This window comes from Lycorma delicatula, chromosome 2 (genome assembly GCF_047948215.1).
Source record: "Lycorma delicatula isolate Av1 chromosome 2, ASM4794821v1, whole genome shotgun sequence".
Lineage (NCBI taxonomy): Eukaryota > Metazoa > Arthropoda > Insecta > Hemiptera > Fulgoridae > Lycorma > Lycorma delicatula.
The window spans coordinates 207023501-207046076 of NC_134456.1; the positions used below are offsets into that span (position 1 = coordinate 207023501).

Below are 22576 nucleotides of genomic sequence, written 5' to 3' on the forward strand. Positions count from 1 at the left end.
AATCAGAAGTCTAGGTTTCATGTATCTAATAATTATTCAAACTGAAATTTTTAGGACGTTAATTAAGAGTTAAAATTAGTAATTTTTTATGGGTTTTGACCTGAAAAAGCGAATAAAATAGGTCCCAGAACCGTCTCTGGAGTAGTTTTTGAGAAATCTGGGGTGAAATCCAATAAATAGGAGTAAAACCCCTCCTTGTACGAAGTAAATGAACTATTTTACTCACAAAAAATTTCGGTTTTCAGATTTGAACGAAAATATCCATTTTGACCATTCCTGAATGAATTTTGACTAGTTTCAGCGTGACGTCACGTACGTACATATGTATCTCGCATAACTCAAAAACGATACCAGATCCCATCACACTTACACAACCTTTTGCAATCTTTGAGGAACAAGTTTACTACCTCGTATTCGTACTAGGTACGAACGATCTGTCCAACACAACGCTGTTTATTGATGCATTTCAGCGCAGTGCAGGTGTCAGTGCACGATGTCTTTCTTAGCGGATCGGAGTTTGGTTATTCAATGGTTTGATCATTGAATGGTCATTCAATGATCATTCGATGGTTTGGAAGAAACTTAAACAAAACAAGGTTTATCTTTATCATATCATAATCCACAAGACGGTTTGCTTCGCTTGGAAGTTTGCAACTTGCGGAATACAAATCGGAAACTCTACAAGTATTTTTTGTTTACCGACGAGGAAAATTTTACTCGAGATGGCATCAACAACTTACGAATCCCAACTCCGTAGGGGGAAGACACCCATCTTGTGACATTACCGGTCGCCACACCACCTTCTCCGTTCCAAGCCCTGAGGGGCTTTACCGGAGGTAGTCTTTAGACCCTCTAACTGATTACATCTCACAGTCTTACGCAGTGAGCATACATGGGCAAAAGTAAATCCGCAATGAAACGGTGCAAAGCAATTTTAAACACCGATTTAGCGTCAGTGTATGATGCGGCCTTCTTTCCAATCACCTATTTGGACCATTCATATCATCTGGCAGCTGAAATTCTGATGGTTACTTTCACTTTCTTCAAGAAAAATTACCGCAGCTGCTTGAGGTGTTCCTCTAGTGCTGAGACGCAAAATATACTTTCAGCACGATGGCGCGCCTCCCCATTTCTCTTGTGCCGTTTCTACTCACTTAAATCATTTCGCCAACCTTATTACCCCAACCTTAAATTCCATCGATTTAAAACTTTTGAAGTACTTAATAAGTACTTTCATCGATCACTAATCAAATTGGTGAAAACTAATTAAAAATGGTGAAAAACATTCTTTTATAACTTTATCCAATATTTAATGCCATACACTGAAACATTTTGAAACAATCTATGTGGAAATAGTCTGGAAATATTAATCAAAATACCAATCAATACATGTACACTCCGGAAATTTCTATAAATTTTTTGTCCTTTGGGCTAGAGGATGTTAAAGTATCGACATTTGCTAAAACCCCTATACCAAAAATTTTGCCCGATCATTCCCTTTATAGCTATGCTGCTATAACAGTAGTAGAACTTTACTTTTTTCCTGTTTAGTTTCTGGGAATTACCGTCTGGTATTACTTCATAACCCACCGTGTTGGTCTAGTGGTAAACGCGTCTTCCCAAATCAGCTAATTTGGAAGTCGAGAGTTCTAGCGTTCAAGTTCTAGTAAAGTCAGTCATTTTTATACGGGTTTGAATATTAGATCGTGAATACCGGTGTTCTTTGGTGGTTGGGTTTCAATTAACCACACATCTCAGAAATGGTCGAACTGAGACTGTAAAAAACTACACTTCATTTGCATTCATACATATCATCCTCTGAATTAATATCTGAACGGTAATTACCGGAGGCTTAACAGGAAAACATAATAGGTATTGCTTCAAAGGATTATATGCATGGGTGCAAATGAAGTGTAATCTTGTAATGTCTCAGTTCGACCATTTCTGAGATGAGTGGTTAATTGAAACCCAACCACCAAAGAACACATAAAAATGACTGAGTGCCTTTATTAGGACCTGAACGCTGAAATTCTCGACTTCCAAATCAGCTGATCTGCGAAGACGCGTTCACCACTTGATCAACCCGGTGGGTTAGCAGCAGTAGAGCTTAAGATATTATCATAATGTTCCACGAAACTGTGGAATTTACTATTAAATTTTATGCTCATGAATATTTTAAATTTTAATTGTAAGATAATAATTATTTGACTTAAAACACCTTTTGGCATTTCCAATAATTTTGAACATTAGCCCATTTTGCTAGTGCTAGCCATTTAAGAGGTTACTAATTAAAAAAAAAAAAAATACTTTTGGTTTGAAATATCCTTATATTATAATCTCCTTAATTAAAACAAAATTATTACTCCAAGTAAAATTCAAAATTTAGCACTTCGCATAATACATTTGCTTGTTGTATAAGTTGAAAAGAGAAAACCGTTAACTCCGGGATATATCATAAAAATAAATGACGTAATTTATAGGCCGTCATTTATTTTTATGATTTCCGTTTATTGTACTTTGAATAATTGTTTCTTTATTTATTTTTATTGGGGTATATACTGTAAAGACGGTAATATTAAAGTCTTTTCAACAACGTCAGTCATTCGTGTTAGTGGTCGGTCATTGTTCTCCCACCCGTTGCATAGTGTAGCTGGATGGAATTGTGTAGGGGATGGAATTGGGCGCGTTAATGGTATGGTAAAGGGGATAGGGTATAGTGATAATGTCGTGGGTGAGCGAGAGAGAATGAGGGCGTGCCCCGGTCGGTGTCAGTCAGGTGACATTAATCATTGTGGACATGTCGCCAGATGGACATGTAGTAGCGGGTAATGGAGAGCGCGTAGTACAGTGGTGTCGCCTGCTTCGCCACGTGACATTACCGCATCACTTAACCCCCTTAGTTACACAGCAAAACTTAAGACCCACACCACCAACATGATTGAACTTATTGTTACAAGAAATAAGACAAAGTCATGTTCCTTAGCTTGCACGTTAGGCTATAAGAATATAAAAACAAAAAAAAAAGTTTTGTAATAAAATGAACGTAAGAGGCATGAATTTTCAGATTTTACTATTTTTTTCTTAAAATAATTAATAATTTCTAATTTCTTATTAACATAATTAATATTGTCGTTATGTTTTTTTTTTTTTTCAATTCTTTAAGTGGTAATAGACGATGTTAATTATTATTATTTACAATTTTTCTTTTCCACTTATGTCACGGATATTTAATATTTTTTGATACATTAATTTAATTACCTTATAATTAATTACTTATAAATTTTTCTTAGTATTTTTTTTTTGTTTTCAGTCATTTGACTGGATTGATGCAGCTCTCCAAGATTCCCTATCTAGTATTAGTCGTTTCATTTCAGTATACCTCCTACATCCTAGATCCCTAACAATTTGTTTTACATATTCCAAACGTAGCCTCTCTGCACAGTTTTTCTTCTACCTATCCCTCCAATATTAAAGCGACTATTCCAGAATGCCTTAATATATGGCCTATAAGTCTGTCTCTTCTTTTAACTATATTTTTTCAAATGCTTCTTTCATCCTCGATTTTCCGCAACACCTCTTCATTTTCACTTTATCCACCCATCTGATTTTTAACATTCTCCTGTAGCAACACATTTCAAAAGCTTCTGATCTTTTCTTCTCAGGTACTCCGATCGTCTAAGTTTCACTTCCATATAAAGCTATGCTCCAAACATATACTTTCAAAAATCTCTTCCTGACGTTTAATTTAATTTTTGATTTAAACAAATTATATTGTTAACTGAAGGCTAATTTCGTCTGTGCTAGTCGGCATTTTACATCGCTCCTGCTTCGTCCATATTCAGTAATTCTACTTCCCAAATAATAAAATTCTCCATAATCTTTTCTCTTCCTATTTTTAAATTCAGTGGTCTATCTTCGTTATCTCTACTATATTTCATTACTTTTGTTTTGTTCTTGTTTATTTTCATGCGGTAGTTCTTGCGTAGGACTTCATCCATGTCGTTTATTGTTCCTTATAAATCGTTTTTACTCTCAGCTAGAATTACTATGTTATCAACAAATCCTAACATCTTTATCTATTCACCTTGTACTGTTACTCCGGATCGAAAATGTTCTTTAACATCATTAACTAACACCTCTATGTAAAGATTAAAAAGTAACGGGAATAGGGAACATCCTTGTCGAACTCCCTTTTTTATTACTGCTTCTTTCTTATGCACTTCGATTATTACTGTTGCAGTTTGGTCTATCTCTATACGAGAATCCTAAACTTTTTAAAATGCTGAACATTTTATTTCATTCTACGTTATCAAATGCCTTTTCTAAGTCTTTCAATTATATGTTGAGTTACTTTTCTTTAATCTTCCTTCTGTTATTAACACAGCGCTAAAATTGCTTCCTTTAAAAACATTCAGCTTTTAAATTTGTGAGTAAATTTTATTTTATGAGTAATCGATGAGATGGCAATTATTTCTTTTTGAAACGTCCCTATACGTTTCCTAAAACCAAATTAGTCTTCTCCTAACACATCTTTCACTCTCCTCTTAATTGTTCTGTACAGAATTCTAAATAAGATTTTTGATGCACGAGTAGTTAAGCTAATCGTTCTGTATTCTTCACATTTATTGTTTCTTCTAAATCTTTTTTTATTCTCGGCTAGAATTACTATATCATCAGTAAATCGTAGGATCTTTATCTTTTCATCTTGCACTGTTACTCCGGATCTAATTTGTTCTTTAACATCATTAACTGTAATTAAGGTAATTTTTCTGTATTCTTCACATTTTCTGCTCCTGATTTCTTTGGTATCATGACAATAACGCTTTTTTCGAAGTCTGACGGAACTTCCCATTTTTCGTAAATATTACCCACCAGTTTCTGTTATCTATCTATTCATCACTTCCTTACCTGCACAGCGCAGTAATTCTATAGGTATCCCGTCTATCCCAGGAGCCTTTCTGCCAATCAGATCGTTTAATGTTCTATTAAATTCAGATGTCAGTATTGCATCTCCCTTTTCATCCCCTTCGACTTCCTCTTCTTCACCAATTTTTAATTCATTTCCGCCGTATAACTCTTCAATATATTCCATCGACCCGTTGATCTTTTGTTTCGGATTATAAATCGGTAACATCTTTGTTGAACAGTTTATTAGATTTTAAATTATATACCACAAAATTCTCCTTAACTTTCGTCTATGCTCCGTCTATTTTACCAGTGATCATTCCTCTTTTCACTTCTGAACTCTTTTAATTAATCCACTTTTCTTTCGATAATTTACACTTCTTGTTTATAGTATTTCTTAATTGTCGATAGTTTCTTTTACCTTCTTCATCACTACCATTCTTATCCTTTCTAGGTTCATCCAACAGCTGCAATACTTCCTCTGATATCCAAGGTTTTCTATCAGTTCTCTTTGTTCCCACTAAGATTGTTCTGCTGATTTGAGAATTTACCTTATCTTTTTTACTCAGTCCACTTGCGATATCCTTCTCAAAATTCTTCTTTACCTCCTCTTCCTCAAACCTATTTGAGGAATGATAATTCTACCGACTCATCTGACACCTTTTCTTCAGGTTTTTAAACTCTAATCTACATTTCATTATCACTAAATTATGGTCGCTATCAATGTAAGCTCCAGGATATGCTTTGCAGTCGACGAGTTGATTTCTAAATCTTTGTTTAGCCATGATGTAATTTATCTGATATCTTGCAGTTTCACCTGGCTCTTTCCATGTGTATATTCTTCTATTATGATTTTTAAACTGGTGTTGGCAATTACTAAATTATACTTCATGCAATACTCAATAAGTCGGTCTCCTCTTTCATTCCTTTTGCCCAGCCCGTATTCACCCACCCGTATTTCCTTCCTTGCCTTTTCCGATGCTTGCATTCCAATCTTCAACTATTGTTAAATTTTCATCCACTTTTATGTGTTTAACTGCTACGTCAATTTCTTCGTATACACACTTTACCTCTTCATCATCATGGGCGCTTGTAGGCACATAGACGTTACCAATCGTTGTCGGCTTAGGTTTTGATTTTAACCTTATTACAATGATTCTACCGCTAAGCTTTTTGAAATACTTTACTCTCTTCCCTATCATCTTGTTCATTACGAAACCTACCCCTCTCTTTTTCCTGTTTAGCCTCTGGTAACTACCGTTTTAGATAATACTTCAGAGGATGAATGAGGATGATATGTATGAGTGTAAATGAATTGTAGTCTTGTACATTCCCAGTTCGACTATTCCTGAGATGTGTGATTAATTGTAACCCAACCACCAAAGAACACCGGTATCCATACCCCTGCCTGCCCTTTATTTGACGCCGAGTTAATTATTCTAAAATCATTTACCAAAAGTCGTTTTCCTCTTCCCACCGAACCTTTCTAATTTCTAATACATCTACATGTAACCTATACATTTCCCTCTTTAAATTTTCTCACCTAACAACCTTTTTTAGACTTCTAACATTCCACACTCCGACCGTAGAATGTTATTTTTAATTTTCTGGTGTCCCCTTCCTTAATAGTCCCAACCCGGAGATCCAAACGGAGGACTAGTTTACCGACGGAATATTTTTTCAAGGAAGGCGCGTCCATCTTTGTTACACGAAAATGCAGAGCTAAATTTTCTTCGAAAAAAATCTGTAGTTTTCCATTGCTTTCTGCTGTAGTGGTATTAATTATATTTATATCAATACTTGTATACATATCTTCTATGTCAAGTGTCATAAGTGCCACTTATGATATATCGTTGAAAAACTCTTAATGAGGGCTTATTACTGCAGTTAAGAAAAACTCCAAACCTCAAATGTTTTGGATTTTGGGCTTTTTTTGACACTTTTGGTCGATTGAAATCAAAAGGGGAGGTGTATATTTAGATCTTACAACAATTCTAAATCCAAAATTTCAACATTCTACGCCTAATCGTTTTTGAGTTATGCGAGATACATACGCACGTACGTACGTACAGATGTCACGCCGAAAATTATCAAAATGGATCCAGGGATGGTAAAATGGAAATTTCCGTTGAAATCAGAAAACCGAAATTTTTCGCGATCACAATACTTCCTTTACTTCGTACAAAATGTAGAAATCGAGATTTATTAATAACAGTTAATTATTTTAATTTGTCCCAAATTATTTTTATTGGTAATTTGTCCCTGCTTATTGAATTCACAGTTGTAACAATTCGATTTTGCAGATCTTGAAGAGCAGCAGGCTTAATTGGTAAACCCACGTTGGCCTAGTGGTTAACTCGTCTCAGCAAATCAGCTGATTTCGAAGTCGAGAGTTCTAAGGTTCAAATCTTAGTAAAGGCATGTTTTTACGGATTTGAATACTAGATAGTGGATACCAGTGTTCTTTGTTATTTGGGATTCAATTAACCACACATCTCAGGAATGGTCGATATGGGACTGTACAAGGCTACACTTCATTCACATACATACATATCGTTCTCATTCATCCTCTGAAGTAATACCTTACGGTAGTTCCGGAGGCTAAACAGAAAACAAGATAATAACCCTAAAGTAAAAGGTTTTATATATATATATATATATATATATATATATATTTATATATTTCTTGTTGTTTATCTTCCTATGTCGACATATTACAAGATAAAATTAAAATGAGTGTTTCGGTCTGAAGTAATAAAACGCATTATTACATTTACTATTTAAAAATTAAATTATCAGTTTAAAAATTAAAGAGATAAAACATTTCATTTAATAGAACGCAATAATATTAAAAACGTCGATCTTATAAAAATAAAATTTGTAAAAAAAATATTAATAATACACATGTAATGACACGCTTATAATATATTAAAATATGAACAGAAATTTTTAATTTAATATTATATTATATTATACAAATAGTAACAAAAATTATACAATAGTAACAAAATAAGCCAGCTTACACTTTAATATCAATGCATCACTTTATATTTAAATGACATTGATAAATAATAACTTGGTATTTAATAATTAAAGGCCCCATGTTTAATATAAACGATGTCATGGTTTTAAGTGGAATTTTATTTAACATCAGTAAAAGATCTTTAATAATTAAAAATAAATTATTGTCTTTATTTTTACGTAAATTATGTATTTTTCAAACCGAATGAATTATCCAATTTTAAGAGGTTATAAATGGGTAAAACACCCCAAATTACATACTTTATTTCATTACATTTTTGGACAATTTAATGTTTTAGGTAGATTTCATAAGAAAGCTACGTATTGTAATGGGTTCAATGATTCGATTTCCGGAAAATTTCAACATATCTGTTTTTCATAGCTCCCACACCCCAAAACCACTGTCAGTTGAAAAGTTTATATATACATTTACAAATATATATATATATTTCACTTTCTTGTGGACACATTAACTGCCGTCATTTTGCACCAACAACTTTCAAATTGTTTCATAAAATTAACGCGTCCAAAAATCTCGGTCGAGTCTCTTAACGGCTTATATGGGACCATGGGAATGAAAATTGGGGAGGGCTTTTTCGAAAAAAACAAAATATCGCTATAACTTTCATATTAAGTAAAATACCTAATTCGTTTAAAGTTTCTACTATTCTTTTGATAAGGGTTTAAAACTATGTAAGTAAAGTTTTTTTATATCACCAAACATTGGCCCACGGGGTGAAAAATTGGGGTTTCAAAGACGAAAAACATCATACCTCCCTTAATATGTACAGTATCGAGTCGGTTTGATGTGGTCGTTAGTTCTCTAAACATTACCTAAAACCTTTGTCTAAAAAAGTTTTGATATGACCAAAATGTTTTGATATGAAAAAATGTTGGTTATCCCTTGCCTAGGCAAGGGATAACCAACATTTTGCTGGAATTGTAAGAAGATGGGCTTGTCGTATGCTAAATATGCGAAACCTTTTTTTACATACAACCATATTCATATTGAGTTTTTCTTGATTTTAAGGTGGAAATATTTTTTATCCCTACTTAGCACCGGTGAAATCTACTTCCGCCTTCCGGCATGCAGAAAGGGTTTTTTTAATTTTTTTTTTTAATTCAAATATATTAATTTATTAATAATAGTCCCCCACACCTTAACATTAAAACTTATAATTTATTATATCAGCAACTGCGACTCCGTTCGGAGAAGGGGGAGCAACGCTCCCTCCAAACAACTAGGGCTCCGTTGTGGCGTATTCCTGCTAGTTTATGAAGTGCTAGCACCGAAAGGACTTCAGTGGACAGTCTGAAGGGGAATTACGTCGGGAACACCAGGCTTAAATAGCCTAGTCTCCCGCGGTCGGACCCAATAATGGGACGAGAACGCTTGTCCAAAAAGGATAGGAATGCAAATCACAAATCCGTCTATAAATTTAACAAAAATTAAAACTTATAACCGACACTAAAAAATAAACCCATGAAACACGCCCGATCATAGAATCATACAGCAGCAAGGGACAATGTCCAGGCTCTGCGATTCGAAGGGAGAATTTGTAAAACTCCCGCCACTTATGCATTCCATTCCATAATAATAGTTATTAACCTCTGTTTGTAAAAAAAATCTTTACGATAAATAATTATTCAATAAAACCAATAAAAAAAATATCAGAAGTTATTAATGAAATAAAATTTTATGTACTTTTCATTTTAAAAATATGTGTATATATAATTTAATAAGCGTAAAAGTAAGTCATGTGGTGTTCACATCAGATTTTTTTCAATCAATATTTAAGTTTTAGTAAAAAAATCTGTAATACCAACTTACATATTAATAAAACTGCTTAAATAAGTTGTTGCAGGAAAAAGGAGAAAAATGATCCGTTTTTTAAGACAAACGAGAATTACACAATCCGTTTTTGAATTCCTTAAATAACACAATTTCATGGAATATAAAATAATTTTATTTAAAAAATTTGATTTATATGAAAAGTAAGTATAACTTTGGTTAGTTTCCGATTTACATCTTAAATAATATTTTTATCAGATAAATTTAAATTTGCTAAAAGTAATTGGATTTCATTTCAGAAACGTTTTGTAGTGTTAAATTTTCTTAATTCAAGGAGGGAAATCCCTTCGATTCATTATCCAACAGCAGATCTTTGATGTTGCCTGTAAATAAGCTAATATTCATATTCTCTCATTTACGTATAAATTAGTGAAATACCGTGGGTGTTTTGATAACTTCTCAAGCAAGAAAATCGGCAGTGTTGTATACCGGATTGATATTTAATAATAGATACAGGGAGTAACCTGAAAACAAAAATAACCCATCTCTGTTGTTCTTTAATTTATCCATATATTATATTCTAATTAATAAATTAATTAAATAGAATATCTTGCTTTAATAACAATATTATTAGAAATTTTTCGATTAAAAAGTACAAGAGCGTAGATAATAAGTAAAAAAGGAAGAAATATTTGTTTCTAAGGTCTTTTATTTTATCGTTAGAAATGATTAAAATTACGTAATTAAGATGACAATCTTTAAAAGTGTCTTTAAAATTTATAGTAGTAATTAGCAAAGATGCTTTTATAAAAGTTACAAGACGTAATTCAGTTATATTACTTAAGAAGAATGAGAATACAGGTTGTAAAAATATTTTTAAAAAAATTTAATGAGAGAAAGGTAAGACCTGAAGATATTAAAAAATTTTTCACTTTTAAACTTTCTTATTTAAAAATCAGACAATACTCCCTACTAATTACTTTTTCGTCCTTATCTCTTACGAAGATCTAAATCGTATTCTTTTCACATAAGAAATAGAAATAAGCTTAACTTAGGTGACCATCCGAATTTTATCGTTGTGTTGTACGACTATAAAGACAATGATTTTTGCTTTTTTTTAAAATAATTTTTATTTTTACTTTGTTTTATTTTTAATCATAAACATCTTACTTTCTTCTAACAGAACGTCAACGTTTCTTACTTAATTGAATTATAAAGGTGAGAAAAATATATAAAACTCCTTTATGATGAACTTTCCACCAACACGCGTTACTGTATAACGAAACTTCACGCTACTCGCTTTATCCTTTCTTCAACTCCTTATCATCTGCGTCATTATTAGCTTCATTCTCTGTATAGTACGCCTGATGGAACTCAAACATCATCCTATCTGGTGATACTTTAGTAATATTTAAAATTATTAAAAAAATCAAACGATCTTTAATCATTCTAAATGGAGAACCTGCGTCTGATATCTTTACTCACGCATCGATCGAAGTGAATGAGGTAATACATTTAAAAATTTACTACTTTTTATTAATTATTTATGATTGAGAAAAAAATAAATTTGTACTTTCTATTTTTGAGGGTAAGTCAATTATTATCTACGATTTAGTTATATTTTTTTTATGTTGGTAGTAATATAGTGTTGCGTAGATGACCGCTTGCGTGGTTTAATTGTTGTTATGTCTATTCAGGTTTGATGCTGCTAGGTTAGTTCCATTACCGCTGCCCTGCCGTTAACCGTGGCTGCTCCGCTTTCTGTTTGACCAAAGAAGAGTAACGTTCAGCGAGACATCTTCTTAGACAGAATCATCACTGGTGACGAAACATGGATCCATCATTACGAGCCGGAGAGTAAACGGCAGAGTGTGGAATAGAAACGTCTAAATTCGCCCTGTAAAAAAAAGTTCAATACCCAACCGTCCGCAGGAAAACTGATGCTTACGGAGTTTTGGTACTCACAAGGCCCAGTTTTGGAACATTATGAGGAAAGGGGCACGACAATAAACAGTGCGCGTTACAGTGAGATGCTTACTGCCAAGCTGAAACCTGGAATTCGAACCAAACGCCGAGGACTGCTGTCGAAAGGTGTTGTGTTGTTGCACGACAATGCCCGTCCACATACTGCTGCCCACATTGCTGAAACGCTCCAGAAACTAACTTTGAAGTACTGGCACATCCTCCGTATAGTCCTGATCTTGCCCGTTCTGACTACCACTTGTTTGGTCCATTCAAAGAGGCATTAAGGGGCCGTGGATTTACCTCGGACGAAACAGTGAAAGAAGCGATGCATGCCTGGCTCGCAGCTCAACCGAAAACCTTCTTTTATGAGGGTATCAGAAAGTTTGTGCAACGATGGACCAAGTGCGTTGAAATGCAAGGGGACTATGTTGAAAAATAATGTACATGTAAGTTTCCTATTTGTATTGCAATATAATTTATAACTACATTGCGGATAATAATTGACTTACCCTGGTATATTACGTGTAAAATTAATGTTATTCAATGTAATTAATAAAGCAGTTATGTTAAAACTTTGTCGGATTTCGAATAAAATTATATAGGTTAAATTAAATAAAATAATATAAACAGGTTCTGGGTTCAAATCCCGGTTCGGCATGGTCTTTTTCATATGCTACAAATTTTCATACGGGCTAAATGATCACAGCAATCGATGTCCGCATATCTCATTAAATTAAAATAAAAGAAAAAAAGCATTTTAATGTATAATAATGGTTTAATTAACATTCAGTATAGCATTAATTTATTATTTTTATAAAAACATTTTGATGGGAATAAAATTCCCATCTCCAGGGAATATTTTTACTTTATTTTTACCAGGGAATATTGATGGGAATTTTATTCCCATCAATATTCCAGTGAAATGCTAACGTTTTAAAATATTTTACGTATTTAAAAATAATGAAGTGTTTCTTTGAAGAAAAAATGATTTGTTTATATACAATTTTATTTATTTTTTTTCCAGGCTTGTGTTAAGAAAATGCAAAAATATATATTTAAGAATTTTTGTCATGCACTCATGAGTCAAGAACTTACCGACCTAACTAAAATGTTTATCAACTTTATTGTGAATCACTTTTTTTACATTACATTGGAGGTTGTTTTTGGCAGCTTTCATCATCTAAGGAATTTTTTTCTATTTTAAAATTTGAGGTATTTAAAATAAAATTGCTATAAGCAGACTATAGAATTGAGTATATGCAGCGAAAAAACTTTAAATTCTAATTAATCATAATATTTTATTTCATTTAAAAAAATTATACGTAAATATACGATGAAATTAGCAAGAAATTAATTATGTATTCAAGATTCAAATATCTGCTAAAACCAGGCTTTAAAATGTATCCATTACCAATTTTATACATCCCAACCCCGTAGGGGAAGACACCCACTTAGTAACGTTCATGTCGCCACCCACCCCCGTTCCATGCCCAGTTGGGCTTTAACGGGAACCAATTTTGTACATCTCGATTCCCCCCCAAGGGGAGAAGATCCCGCCTCGTAGCGTGTCCGATCGCTACACCATCCCCTACGTTCCTAGCCAGTAGTGGCTTTAACGGAGGACATCTTCTCGCTCTCAAACGGCTCATATACCACAGCGTTCAGTTCAGGCCCCGCAGAGATGACACTGATTCAGATGCCCCGTGGGACATCTGCATCGGTAAATTCACCCCGAGATAGTTTTTAGGTTTATGCCTTCAGAAGAAGACAACGGACACCTGCAGCTACCACGTCGCCCTCAGGAACTAAGCTAAAAGCCTAACCGCGGATTGAAGACCCCGCGTCTTCAATGGTTCTAACCATTTAATGAGCCAATTTCATTGAATTTCTCGGATTCGAGGCAATAACTAAACCACTACAACAACTTTCCCACTAAAAGTGGGAAATTTGGTCCCAGTTCCCTTAAGGAATCCCGCTAACATTAAACTCAGCATGAGTGCAAAGCTAACGGACTCCGTTCCGGTCTACCGGGGACAGGAGAATTAACGCCTACTCCCACTCAACTCTATCGCGGAGTCCCGCGTGACATTCACCTTCTTCCATTAACCGTCGTCGAAACGCCACTGCATGCCACCTAAGCGGCACACAGCCACGTCCCGCCGACAGTGTCGTGTGCTCATAAAAACGCCTCCGTCGAAGCGCGACCGCACCCCCCGGGACAAGGAATACCATGTCCGTTGGGAGCGGCCGCAACTCCGCCGACGGCTTATCAAATCAAATTTGACACCTCTTAAACTAACCGTGGCCCGTTGCCGAAGCGCCTACTTTCGGTCAATACCAATTTTGTATAGCGAAAAATTGAGGCTGATCCAACTTAATACATACTAAATGAATGGAAAAAATTTTAAATGATCAGATTTTAACTAACGCGGGTTATTTCAAATTCAATGAAGTAACGTTTCATGATTAGTGTTATTAGCATCATCGCCTGAGTCTGTTTCTTAACAAAAAATCAAATGATTAGAAACTTACAAACATTAAGAACGGTTAATATAATCTTTCGGTTTTTAATCTAATGGGAGTCTTCAATTTAAAAATATTAATATTTTAAATTAAAAAATTAAAATTACGTCTAGAAAAACCTTTGATGATTATATTGATGATGCTGATATATTACGATGAAAAGCAGTCACTAGCTGATCTTAAAGCAATAAAAAATTATATATAAAATTATATTATTATATATATACGGGGGACATTCAATAATTAAAAGAAAAATTGATATAGAAATGAAACAGTTTGTAGGAGGAATTTTGTATTTTCATGAAATTAGGTTGCCATCACTGGGATTAGCTGACGGATAAAAGTTAAAGTTTCTACATTAGTCGAACAACGTTCAGTGATCCGTTTTTTGCTTTCTGAAGGTAAAAACCGGTTAAAATCTTTTCTGGAATTATTTTACAGTACGGTGAAAATTGTATGAACAGCGGAGATTTTTATAAGTTGGTAGAACAGTTCAAAAACTGTTGAACCTCAGTGACTAACGAGCAACGTCCTGGCCGACCAGTTGAAGTGTCAACTGTTTCGCTTGAAGCCCGCATTGACGACACTATTCGTGACGACGGACGTATTACAGTTGAACATATAGCAAAAACAGTTGCAGTAAGTGTTGGCACAGTTCATAACGTTATCAGTAACAAGTTCAAGGTGGATCCCGGAAGAGTTAACGCAACAACACAAGAAAACAATACTCAAAAGTGTGTACAGACTTGAAAGAACGCTATGAAAGGGAAGGTGACCCTTTTCTAAACAAGATTTTAACATGTGATGAAACTTGGGTGCACCATTTTGAACCAGAGTCCAAAATAAAAAGCATGGAATGGAAGCACACCAGCTTACCTGTCTAAAAGAAATTCAGAACGCAAGCATCAGCGTGAAAGGTCATGTTGACCTTTTGTGATGTGTGTCTTTTGTGATTTTTTATGAAAATCAGCGTACAATAAACAGTGCCTACTACTCAGACATGCTGATGAAAAAATTAAAACCAGCAGTGAGAGAAAAACGTTGCGGATCTCAAAGAAAAGATATTGCTACACGACAATGCTTACCCAAGAAACCATTAAAAAACGGGTTGGGAGATACTACCACATCCTTCCTAAAATCCAGATTTGGCTCCCTTGGATTTCATTTGTTTGGTCCACTCAATGAGGCATTACGTTGAAAAAGTTCAGCAACAACAAGGAGGTCAAAGAATTTGTAGGAAAGTGGCTCAACTAGAAGACAAAGATGCATTAGGTATAAAAAAATCAATTCATCTTTGGAAGAAGTGTATTAATATTGTTGGGGATTTTGTTGAGAAGTAGTAAAAGTCTCATTTTGTAAAAATACTTAGTTTTTCTACATCAATTTGTCTCTTTAATTATTGAATTTCCCTCGTATATTATTTTGTATGTTTATAAGAAACATGCGAAAATAGTGTTAAATAATTTTTTTAACTCATAAAAAATATACTTTACAATCTTAAAATAATTGTAATTTAATTAAATTGTTATGGAATATAAGTTACTGTATTCCATCAAAATTGAAATTTTATTTTTAAAATAGAAATATTTTTTTTACATCATATATAATAAATTGTAAATTAAAAATTAATGTAATAACCTTTTACTTTCCCCTTTAGATAACGGTATAGCAGAGCTATAGCTTCAACACACCGGTTTGGTCTAGTAGTGAACGCATCTTCCGAAATCAGCTGATTTGAAACTGGAGAGTTCCAGCGTTCAAGTCCTGTTAAAGCCAGTTATTTTTACATGATGGGTTTCAGTTAACCACACATCTCAGGAATGGTCGAACTGACAATGTACAAGTCTACACTTCATTCATACTGATACACATCATCCTCATTCATCCTCTAAAGTATTTTCTGAAAGGTAGGCTAAACATAAAAAGAAAGGAAAGAGCTATAGCTTCAGAAGGGAAATTATTGTAATCGATCCAATTTGGGCATATTCGGTTTTCACCGGATCTTGACGTTTTGACACCTAAGGAAGACAAAAAACAAAAAAAAAAACTGGATGAAAATTTTCCGGATGTTCGTATGTACGTCTGTGTGTTCGGTATTGCACTCTAAATCACTTTATATTTCCAGAGGTACTGAATCGATTTTAACCAAACTTGGTCATATTACTTCTGTATACGGGGCTATACGGAGCGCTACGGGATGCCATTAAATTTTCAATTTAAAAGGTTAAGAGGGTGAGGCTGTAGAGCAAGGTTACCATCAGTATCTCAAGATTTCGCGTAATTAAGTACTTATTTTTCTTGGGCACATTTGTTAATATTAAAAATAATATTTTCAAAAAAATCTGAAAAATCGCACCCCTACCTCAAAAAGTGATCTAAATAAACTAGCGGCTAAGTGGGTGTACTGCATCATTAGTAGCCCCTCTCATCACTAGGAGCGCTAGTGGAGCAAAGACGTACAGCTTCGTGTGGTGTTGATGAAAGTTAATTGTTAAGAACCTATTTCATCAAATATGCAAATGGTTGTTCAGGTGGTATATAAGGTTTAGCAAGAATAATCTAATTATTATTAGATTTTTCTGTTCGTTTTTTTATGACTGATTTTCATTTTTTTTATAATTTATTTTAATTACAAAAAAAAATTAATTGCCCTAATTAATTAAAAAATATTTTTACAGCAACTAATTGAAAAATAAACACATTTTTTATGTCTTTTTTATATTTGGTATCGGATTATGTTATATTAGTTATCACGAATTATTATTTTTTCTCAGTTAATTTTCCCGGAAAAAAGGCAGTTAAAACCTTTTTAAACCGTGTTTTTAGATCTAATTTTAATTAGAGCGTGGGCTAATAACATCCAATTTCATTGTTGTTTATTTTCGACCCATCAAATCTATTACGAAATATATATACGCGTGTATATGACGATATTTTAGTATAAACTTTTTAATACAACATAAAATATCATATGAGAGATATAAAATATTATGATGTTTTCCTGTCCACATTAAAAATAAGTCTGTTTTATTGATTAAAGAAGTAAAAATATTCCACCTTAGTTATCTTATATGCCTTACTCAGTGGTTTCTTATTTTTTAAACAATTTATTTTATTTACATTAAAATATAAAAATGAATTATTATTAAAATACTTTAGTTGTAATAAAATTGAAGTCTTTTATTTATTTGCCAGAGGAAGATAACAGTTTTGACAGTACGACAGTAATTCACGTATTTGTAAGATTAGCTTCATTATCAAAGTGCACGTTAATGGTATTAATTGTTAATTATTATTTAAATTAATTATACATCCATAACCATTCTATTAATTATTCATAAGTTATTTAATTAAATTAAATATTGTACGATATTTAAATACTAATATAATTAATTATTAATTTAATTATAATTTTATGAAATCATAATTATGGATACTTCATCCTGCTTCCTCTTTTTAAAAAATGCGACGTTTTTAAAATTAAATCATGTTTTTACATGAAATTTATTTTGAATACATTTTAATTTCATATTTAATTTTATTCATCATTTTATTGTACTATCTGCACAATATTCAAATTTTTTTTTGGTGTTTTATAATTTGATGTCAGATTACGTTTGCTGAAGGTTTTTACGTTTATAAAATTATCGATATAAACTAACTTTGAAAATTTTTTAACATCTTTAATTTCGATGCTGAGAGAGTGGACATGTTGCAGCGAGGTGCGGAGGCCCGGATCGTTCCAAGCTTTGCTTTAGGTGTAATGATGAAGGCCATAGGAGGAATGAGTATCCCCAACGTGAGAGATAACTGGTTGACAAGAAGAGGAGCGAGTGCCACCAACGGGTAGTGCAGAAAATGGTAGCGTCACCAACAGGTAGTACAGGAACGAGTGCAGGGGACGTTGCGGGAAATGAGACGCCACATGTCGATGACTACAGTGACATTTTCTAGGAAAATCCGCCTATGAGGCGTTCTTTGCAACTCAATGTGGATATGAGCAGAAGGGCGATGGATGGCTAGGGGGAGGTTCCCTTTCGGCTATCTGCCAACGTAATGATGAAAGTCTGTAGTTGACCTGAGGCGGAGCGACCGATGCGAGATGGCTGTGGACGACCAGCCTTAGCGGATGTGCGGTGGGGGCTCCTCGTAGTCGTCGTCCACCAATGATTCCCTGGGGATGACGCCCTGGTTATTCTAATTCGGTAACATGAATTCCCCGTAGATCACGCTGGGGCTGTGTGGATACCATGTGGTCTAGGTTCGGCCCCTGCGTGACTAGATGAGGAGGTTTTTTAGCGGGTGAGGGCTCCGCACTTGCCGTCAGAGCGAGCCTGGCGGCGGCTGGTAGAGCTTTTCCCTCAACTCACGGAAAAAAAAGAAAACACATCTTTAATAATTAATTAATGAATAATATTTTTTAATTGATTTCATTTTGCAGAATAAAAAATTTATTTTATATGAAAATTATTACTTTAATCTGTAAAAGTTAAATGATTAACGAGTATTTGATTACAGGAATTATCAAGATTGAAAAACAAATTCTATATTTGGGTATTAACAGTTACTAATACAAGCTCGTAAATTGATGAAGCAAAATTTATGCAGGTGAGTCATGGAGGCTTGATAATTTTTAAAATACAAAGAAAAATATAAAAAATAAAGTAAAAATTTAAAAAAAACACGATTACTAGAAAAAAACATTCCTGATAAATATTGCTTTTTAATATAGGTTAATTAATAATATAGGGTAGTTAAAGAAGATGCGAGTAACAATTTTATATATAGCATAATTTTTTTAAATTTTATATATATATATATATATATATATATATAAATTCGTATATAGCCTGTTAAACTCCCGGTAACGCAAGGATTCCAAACCTACGGAACCACCGTAATGTACTACTTCAGAGGGTGATATGTATGAGTGTAAATGAAGTGTATTCTTGTACAGTTTCAAGTCGACCACTCCTGAGACGTATGGTTAATTGAAAACCCAAGCACTAAAGAACACCGGTGTCCACCATCATTAGAACTAACTTCGAAATCAGCTGATTTCCGATGACGAGTATCACACAGCGGTATCTAGAATTAGATACCACTGAAAGGAAACCAAGCCTCATCTGTAACAAATACATTATCCAACACTTTAATGCTTTCCCGAACAAACAGATTAAAACATTGACATTAATGGAGCGTAGCAGCATAATCAAAAGGGTGTAATTCATGTGATACATGAATTCGGTAAGACTTTATGTTAAGTAGTCGGGTTGCTTTTAAGGTAATATAAAGAGAAATTTCTTTTTGTAGTACAAGTTTTCGTAATGATTTATAAGGTGAGTTTAAAAAACATCTTCCAGTACTTTGTCATTTAGTAATGAGCGTTTCCGGCTGTTTGTCCGACTGGAAACAGAACCAGTCCTATATTTCTTTATTAAACCATAAATTAACAATTTATTTGGTACATTGTTACATGGGAACTGCAATAGTTGGAAGAGTTTCTCGGCACAAAACAAAAGGTTTAGTTGTTAAACAATTTTGCACAATAAAAATCCTTTCTTACGTGATCAAAACTATTTCTTCTTAATAACAAAAAACAGAGATAACAAAAAATAACTAACTGTTCACAAAATAGAAAATTATATACGTTAATTATAAAACAATCAACAGTAGGTAGTGTTGCCAACCTCTTCATCCGAAATTATTGTATTAACCTTTTTAAAATTATTTTGCCGATTTTTTTTCCGGTCGGAGGAACCCATTTACGAGCAGAGTGTCGGGCTCGTAACAGGTTCCGCAAGATGTTACCAAGAGTGTGTATGTATGCCTGCACCTTACCGACTAAACCTCCTATCTTACCAGGCTCCCCTCCCGAGGCTGGAAAACGCATTTAAGCATTACTCAGGCCCGGGAGGTGCCTCGAGCTCAGGGATCCAGAGTCCCCGTGCATCATCACCGACGCACATCCACGCAAGCGTGGACACGCGACGGATCTTCAGGAGGCTCTTCTTCACCCCTTCGCTCACCCGTCCTTATCTTCTGTCTTCATTGGTTCACACGACGTATCTTTTTCTGGGGTTAAGTTTTTAAAAAAACCCTAAAATATTTTGTTACACCAAAAATAGCAGCACCGAATTTTACAGTCAAACCTTTTTATTCTATCTTGTAACTGGAGGAAGGTGTATTTAAATTGAGAATACAACCGAATGTATAAAAATAAAATAAATAATGAAAAGTTGGACGACGATTTCTGTACATCCAATTATCCGGACTGCTTACATCTGCAATAGACTATTTAAAATAAAAAGTAATAATAAACTGTTTCAAAAATCTTAAATACTATTCAAATAAAGCTTTACTCTCACAGGGAATGTATTTTTATTGATTTTTGTAGCACAAAACAAATGTAAATTTAGCCCTGTGTTAAACTAATTATACAATTTCTGAGAATATTGATGGAAACACCTTACGTAACAGTTTTATGTAACGATTTTTTTTTATTCTGCTATGCATATAGAGTAAGTCAAAATAAACCGAATTGTAATTTTTTTCGAATGTTTTTTTAATATTTTAAGAAAATCTTCAGTAAGTGCTTTTCTTATAAGTATTGTTTAATAAGTTTTTTAAATGGCATCTTATAAAACGGTAGAGTAGTAAATATTAATTAATTTCTTTCACATAATTTTTGTAAATTCTGATTCATTTATTAGCTTATTTCCACTCAATGGATTTTTACTTTTCCGTCTAGATAGCGCTGTAGCAGATCTATTAGTAGAAGGGGAAGTAATGAAATCGGTCCAATTTGGGCATATGCAGTTTTCACCATATGTTGGGCATATGATGTTAGTGTTCGTATGTACGTGTATTTGTTGAGTATTGGCCTCTAAACCACTCTATATTGTATCTCCAGAACTATTTATCTGATTTTGACCTAACTCGGTCAGATTACTTCTATAAATGGGGCATTGATGCCATTAAATTTTCAACTTAAAAAGTCAAGGGGATGAGGCTGTAGAGCAAGGTCACCCTCAATATCTAAAGATGTCTCCTAATTAAGGTTATATTTTTCTTAGGCAGCTTTCTTAAAAATTAAAAAATAACAATATTTGCAAAAAATGTTTTTACAAAGTCACACACCCACCCCAAAAAAATTGTGGCTAAGTGGGTATACTGCGTCAATAGTACCCCCGTCATCTCAAGGAGCGCAAGTCTCGCATTCCCCCCTCTTGGAATTTATCTTTTTCCCCTGTAGGAAATTTTCTTTTCCTTCATCCTTTTGGGCCGGGAAATTTGAAATTCCACAGGGTTGATAACCAAGTTATTTTTTACGTTTTAAAGATTAATTTTTTTATTTTATTTTATTCATACCCGCGCGAATTAAATACGGTATGCGCGTGCGCCTTAATTAGAATCATTGAAGGTGTTTCCATCAAAATTAACGAAAAAATATTATTTTTAAATAAAATAATAAATATTTTAAATTAAGTTGTGTGTGTAAGCCGTGCATCAGAAACAATCCACAGTTGTAGGACTTTACTTGATTGTAGGGTTGACTGTGTTGTCAGCTTTTTTCTAACTTTATTACTCCATCTGTTTTTTATTACATTGCACGTTTATTCTGAGTACCTTTTTAATTCTACTGAAATACATATATTTGTTTCCATCTTTGTTAGTAGCGTCAACGATAACAGTTATTAGCTACTTATATAAAACTACCTGAGCATAAAAATTAGAAAATAAACAACAAAAATTGGATAAATACTGGAACTGAATAACAAATATTGGAACATCACCACTACTACTCTGTTTTCACTCCGCACTCAGTACTCCGTCAGGGTTATTACGTCAACAAAACCGGTAAATTAAGCTCTTCATCTCACTGTCAGAGAGAAACCGCAACAGTATTTTGATGTACGTCTTCCGGTTGAATAAATCTTCACAACTAAACCCAGGTTTAATTGTCGTCAAATATATATCCAAATATCGGGCAATCTATGAATAAGTGGTTTACGGATCATTTTACATTGTACGCCACACAATTCTGATGAGGAGAGCTAAATAGATGGCCGTGGCTTAGCTTTGTGTATCCGATCCTCAGCCGAGTTAGGCTACTTCTGTTGTTTGGGATAAAACATCTGTTGTTTTTGTTTCTCGAAGACGTTCTTCCGGATATCATATAAGGCTACGGGAGGACTCAGCAGACAGAACTTATTCCACTGAATAAGTAGTTTGACACGGACTGTCTTCGTGAAGTCGCTTTTGTATGTTAATTCTAATCGGACACCGATTTTTATCGCAGCCTCATCAGCGCGTTCATTTCCGAGGATGCCGCAATAGCCCGTCCGAGTTCCATACGAATACGACTGT

The 22576-nt window shown here is 33.9% G+C and overlaps 1 protein-coding gene and 1 long non-coding RNA gene across 2 annotated transcripts in view; one reads left to right on the top strand and one right to left on the bottom strand.

Annotated features, from left to right (window-relative positions):
• The window catches only part of LOC142320046 (kin of IRRE-like protein 3), a 722369-nt gene that overhangs the window by 495844 nt on the left and 203949 nt on the right, over window positions 1-22576 (bottom strand). The gene's annotated exons all lie outside the window — the stretch shown is intronic.
• On the top strand, window positions 11155-15893 carry LOC142320353 (uncharacterized). The gene is made up of 3 exons (XR_012755353.1): window positions 11155-11224; window positions 12708-12895; window positions 15864-15893. It is a non-coding gene; the product is annotated as an uncharacterized LOC142320353 (long non-coding RNA).